The following is a 6,837-nucleotide window of genomic DNA, read 5'->3' on the forward strand; positions in this document are numbered from 1 at the left end:
GTTGCGCTGCAGCGCACTATGGTCCAGAATTCGTTTTTTTTTGGCATAAAGTCTAAATTTTAATGTCAATATATCGTCCTTTAGCAATTATTTTCTAATAGAAAATTGATCATATAAATAAAAACCAAAAACAAAATTGACCGAAAGCTTCACTTAATCCTTTTATGATCCACTTAATCCTTTTATGAGTGTTAAACAGCTGATTGAGAGAATGCAATTCCAGCCAAATTGTTTGCTTACTTTTGCACGTAGTACGATCGTTAATACGCATCCAAAAATTATAGTAAAATATGGAAAATAAATTCCAAGGTATGATGTTTTTAACGTATGTAGGTGATATATGTATAGTTGTACTGTTTTTATGTTGTGTGACATTCAATTTATGTGTATCTTAACAGAAAATTCTAACGTGTCCCCTGTGTTTCGTGGAGTATAACTTATTTTCTGACAATTTCTGACAAAAGTTAAAAACGTCAGTTTGTACCTTTAACTATTGTCTTTGACGGTAAAGTAATATCTTTTGCTCATTTTTGCTCGTTTTCTTAAAAATTTGATTTTATATACGCAAGTTCGAGTTCAGACATAGCGACCTCCTGGACATTTGGAGGCGTAACAATAGGCAAATAAATTATGTTTCGGATTACGTTTATTCCGCAATCAACAACAATAATCAGGAATCGAAAAAGACAGAAGAGATTTACAAAAAAATAGTAAATTTTGAGTTATTTATTACAAGAAAACTGGCCGAGTGTAACAGACAACTAGGCCGATTTATTTCCAAATATACCAAGTGGATGGCCTCTAAGATAAGAATTCTGTTAGTGATTTTGAAAACACCAAAACACCCCAGCAAATGGGACGCCGAAACTTATATTACCAAAATGCAGGAGAAAGATTAAAAAGGAAACTGAAAATGCGAGTGAAGCCAGGAATAAACTTAACAAAAGGGACCGACTATCACATGCAAGGAAAAATAGTCGGATCAATAGGATGAGTGATATTTTCCACAGAGCGATTGATTCCTCGGACCCACTATTATAAACAATTTGTTTATAAGAAAAAGAGAAAAAAATGGGAAACTTCCGAAGGCAGTATAAGTCTTTTGAAAATACAGTCTAATTTTTAACCTGATCCATGGGATTGGATTCACATTCTGATTCTGATTCGAGTTCAGATTCGGAAATTTATAATGTAGAACTAAAAGAAGAAGAGGGCGATTATTTTTACAACAACAATAAACACACCTTTAAAAAAAAAAAAAAACAATGAAATTTTGTTGACTCCTGAGTCATACCAGTAGTTAATATGGGAGGCAAGAGAGGGCGTGGTCGCACAGACTCCAAATTTTGTGCGCAAACTATTTGTGATTTAACAACAAAATGTACAAAGTTTCAAGTCTGTAGCTCAATTTTTAGACTTTATGCCAAAAAAATCGAATTCTGGACCACAGTGCAGCGGTCGCGCTTATATAGGTTCTGGCGCGATCAAGAGTGACCGTTCAGTTTTTGCCCACACCGATTGTAATCGGCGGTAACATGGTTAGTGTGACAATGGTCTTTTAATTTCGGTTTCTCAATTTGCCTGTTTACTGCTTAGTTATACATGGTACATCTATGAGCACATATTCCTTACGTCAGAAGGTTAATGTTTACATAAATGTTACTTTAATGTTAATTAATTCATTCGTTCATTACATTACAATGACTGAACCAAGATTTATGTTCTCAGTATCCCATTTAAGCCACTCACATTAAATATGTTTAAAATGTCGATAGAAAAATCGATAGAAATTTACAAGATTAATAAAAATATGAAAAACTATCAAAAGATTTTACAAAAGTGTTGGAGTGACAGCTTTGTGCGTTTTGTGGGCGTCCGATAAGACGATGGCGTATCGATTGAAATCTACAAGACAAGAGCGTTAGAGTCGGAATGGAAACATGGGTCAACAGGCTTTCGCTGCGTCTACGCCTCTAGAATATGCATGCCTAATCTCAACCTTCTAGCTTTTATAGTTTCTGAGATCTCGGCGTTCATAATGCCTACAAACTGCCACAGGGTGTCACGACTAAAACTTTAAAATGTTTTAAATTGTTTAATTATTATGAATTTTTTCTTTTCTGCACTACTATGAGGTAAAAACTGGTATCTGTTAGTCGAGAAGCTCTACAAAAATGTGTTTTGTATCGTGTCTTTGGAATCGTCCTATCAAATGAGCTAATAGCTAATAATAATATAATAATAATAATAATAATAAATTATATTATTATTGTTCACGCCAGAAGGGCGCAAACAGTTGAACGGCAGTGTAAGCGGCCAATGCTTGTACTCGAAGCTCCTCCACGGCTCGCAAGCACCGCTGCTCGCGCTCTCCTTCTCTCCTCTGGCTCTCCTCCCTTCCCGCAAGGTATTCACCACTCCGCGGTCCCGCGGTATTTCCACTGTTAGTGTTAAGGTAGTCTTAATTTACAAGTGCGTGAATAAAGTACGAAGTTTTTGTGAAGTCGATCCCGGGCGTTTCATTTCGGGGAGAATCAGCAGCAGCCGCAGCAACCACAACCACAGGAATCTTTCCGCCCACTCCAACTCATGGTCCTTCGAGCTTCGAGATAAATCCTGATCCTGCCAGCGCTCCTTGCGGAAAAATCAAGATAAGTACGGCTTTAAATCCTATTCCGTCCGTGGTCGCCATTTTCGTTTTTCCAACGGCGTTCATTCTTTCCGTCCATCCGTATCAAGTGAAAAGTGAAAATATATAAGTACATGCGCCCAGCCACCGTGATTACTTCTTTTTTCTAAGTGCATAAACAAGCACTTTGCCAATACCGGCCCCCTAATTCGTCTCACGGTGATCCGCTGGTATCCAAGCGCATATACATATATATATATATATACACTGTCCAAAATTCACTATTATAGTCCGCTGCTAAACTGCTGTTATTTTGCCTCATTAAAATATACAAACGACAAAGTCAACTAAAATTAATTCAAAATTGTACATACGCATACATACATTACACATATTAGCGACATACATTGCGCAGATTATCTGCATTCCCTTTAACCAAAGTGTACCAAAGTTTACATTGCCTGTTTCCCAAGTGCCGACGCGGAAAAGGCGTATAACCAAAGTTTACCTAAGTTTTGATTGTTTCCCGTCGGCAAATCCATACCACAAATAAAATTTATTCCAAGTGTCGACGCGGAAAAGGCGTTTTATTTTCCATCAATGTTTTTCCGTAAATTTCCAAATTAATTTTAATAATAAATAATATTAAGAACAAATTTTATGTCTAAACTCCAAATAATACATACATATTCACATACACACAGTCGCGACTTACATAGACTTGCCAAGTGCAAGTTCTTTCGTCTCTTTGTTCTTTATTGCCCTGACAAAAAACCGGCGCATAGCGACGAGAGAACACCCTAGAATCGAAACATAAAATAAAATAAATAAGTCCGACGACAAAATTTAAGAGAAAAAAAAAACTGACCCGATTATTTAATAATTATTTAAGCCAAATAATAATTTTTTACAAGCTATTTCTGGCTCCTATTTCTGGTTCCTAAATTAAAATAATAAAATTGTCGCGATTTTTTCGTTGTGGTCCTAAATCCGGTAGCTATTTTTTATAAATTCAAGTTTATAGCTATTTTCTATATATTAGCTATTTTTTTCGGGATTTCCAGTCGGTAGCGATTTTTTTATAAATCCTTGGCTATTATCCAGACTCCAGCTGGTAGCTATTTTTTAGCTATTTTTCCAGAAATTGCAATTCATAGTTTTTTTTTTTATAAATTTGAGCTATTGTTTTTCTAGACTCCAATATAGCTATATCTTCTTGCGGACTTCACTCTAGCTCTTGTTTTTTTTTGTGAATCCTCCTAGCTATTTTTTCACACTGAATTTTAGCTATATTATGCTTCATTTAAGCTTTTTTCCAGTTGATTGAAGATCTATTGGGGCCTTATTTCACAAAAATTTGGATTTTTTTTTCTTTCGTGCTCCAATCTCCAGATCCCAATTGCAACTTTCTCCCGAATTCCGACGGGATCCTTTGTCCATCCAGATTTGGGTGCCCTCTGTGTCTGGTTCTTTTTCAATTCCACATTTTTTGCGGCTTGCAAGCCTTCTTGACTTCCTTCTCCTAGGGCATAGCTGAGCATGCCCCTAGAGGGAGACAAGAAAAAGACACCCGCACCTGGAAAAGAACAAAAGTTCAACCCGCAATCTCCGCTGTCCACTCGCGGTAAGCCAGCACCGAAGTCCGTTAGTCCCAGGGTCAAAACCGCGACTCCCACTCCGAAAGCAAAGGTTTTGCCATCGACCAGTTCGATGACAACTCCTAGGTTGGTCATTTCCCGACCAGTGACGCGAGCGTCTAGTGAGTCTTCTCTATCGAGAAAATCCGAGAGTCCCTCCGCTGTCGGGACTGATTTCTTCCGCGTCACACGCTCTACCACAAGAAAAATGGCATCCTCTGAGCAGCCAACGCCCGCAAACGCAGCTTTGCATAAATTCATCGCCGTCAGCGATCGCGTAAGCCTTTTCGAAGCGAAGATCAACACTCCTGATCAAGCCTCTCCGTCCCTACACACGTTACAAGTCCGTCTGCAACAGGTGCGAGCCTTATGGGACAAAGTGGAAAGAGAGTACGAAACATGCTCTGACCTAATGGCCCAAGAAGGATCCCTCGACACAGTGCCTATTCTCCAGGCCAAATATGACTACTGCTACTCAGTATACGAGTCATGTGCAGCACAAATTGGCGAAACAATCGACAGAGCAACGCCTCTCAGCCGCTAATTTCGTCCGGCTGCCGCTTACCTCCATGCGACACGGAAGTCTTCGATGGCGACTACCTTCGATGGCCCACTTTCCGGGACCTATTCACGGCAATTTACGTAAACAACCCCAGGTTGACTCCGGTCGAGAAGCTATTCCATCTCCTTACGAAAACAAGTGGCGAAGCAAAAGCCATCGTGGCGAAATCTCCTCTCACGAATGATGGTTTTGCTTCGGCGTGGGAGGCGCTGCGAGATCGGTTCCAAAATAAGCGACTTTTAGTCAACAGCCAGCTCAAGCTTCTTTTTAACTTGAGCTCAATTTTGCAAGAATATGGTCATGCTCTAAAAGAGCTACAATCCACGATTCAGGGGTGTTTAACAGCACTAGCGCATTCCCAGGTATCCACAGAAAACTGGGATTGTATCTTGGTTTTCCTTTGCGCGAGCAAACTGCCCAAGCAGACCCTGTCCTTATGGGAACAGTCGCTAACTGCTAAATCCGAGATCCCAGCTTGGGAAGAAATGAATGCCTTCCTGAGCGAAAGGTATCGGACATTGGAAGCCATCGAAGATATGAAACCGACTCAGGCAGTTCCAAAAAGGCTTCAATCCTTCGAGACAAAGGTCAGCACCAAACAGAAAGGGTGTGACTTATGTTATAAGGAGAACCATCCGGTAAGATTGTGCCCGCGTTTTCTTCAAATGTCTGTTGACTCGCGCTCCGGGTATATAAAAAAGAAGCAGCTATGTCTGAATTGTTTTGCCAGAGGTCACCAGCTACGTGACTGCACAAGCACACACAGCTGCTTTACATGTAAGGGCAGGCACCATACGCTGCTGCATCGCAGCCCCCCAAATTCCGAAAATGCGAGTTCCTCAACCTCGCCCCCTACACAGCAACTTCCGAGACCCTCTAGCAGAAATGCATCGGCAAGCACCTCAGCGGTGCAAACTTTTTTCACGTCCGGCTTTTCAGCCGTCCTACTGAGCACAGCGATGATTGACGTGTGCCATTTGGGGACGAACTACCGAGCCCGAGCCTTAATCGACTCGGGATCCGAGGCGACGTTCATTTCAGAACGCCTGTTCAACCTCATCAAGTTGCCATTCCGCAACACCCAGACCCAAGTCTCCGGGTTAAATCATTCGGTCTCCGCGAAATCCTCGAAACTGTGTCACTTCGGGATTCGCTCTCCTACTAAGCCAGGTCTACAGTTAGACACTGAAGCGTACGTCCTTCCGGAGCTCTCAGGCAAACTGCCCTCCTATCCGATCCCTCGGAATTCTTTGAAGGACATGCCCGCACTCCGCTGGGCAGATCCTACCTTTTTTGAGAGCTCTCAAATTGCAAGTTCTCAGCAAGTTCTGGGTCGGACTCCTATTGTGAAAGGAACTTCCTCCAAACAACAACAAAAGACACAAGCGGGAGGTACGTGGTGACGCTCCCGTTCCGGGATCCCGAGAATACCGGATCCGATTTAGGATATTCAAGGTCCATTGCGCTAGCTCAGTTTCTTAGAAACGAAAATCGTTTAAAAAGAGACTTTCCCTTAAAAGAGCAATATGACAGCGTGATCCAGGAGTACCTGGATCTGGGTCATATGAAAGAAGTTCCGCCGACTCACAATTCTCCCTCGTATCATCTTCCTCATCACGCGGTAGTTAAGCCCGAAAGCACCACTACAAAGCTTCGCGTTGTATTCAACGCTTCAAGTCCGTCGGCAAATGGGACCAGCTTAAATGATATCCTTCATGCTGGTCCAGTCCTACAATCCGATCTAACGATCCAGGTCCTGAAATGGCGTTATTTTCAATACGTCTTCAGTGCAGACATTACGAAAATGTATCGTCAGATCTGGGTCGATCCAAAACATACCCCGTTTCAAAGAATTCTGTTCCGAAACAAGGAAGGAGATATCCGAGACTTTGAGCTAAAAACAGTTACCTTCGGGGTCAACTGCGCCCCCTTCCTCGCCATTCGAGTCTTGCAACAGCTGGCAGAGGATATCCAAGTGCCATTTCCAAATGCCAGCCGCATCATCCAGC

This window comes from Drosophila sechellia, chromosome 2R, assembly GCF_004382195.2.
Source record: "Drosophila sechellia strain sech25 chromosome 2R, ASM438219v1, whole genome shotgun sequence".
NCBI lineage: Eukaryota > Metazoa > Arthropoda > Insecta > Diptera > Drosophilidae > Drosophila > Drosophila sechellia.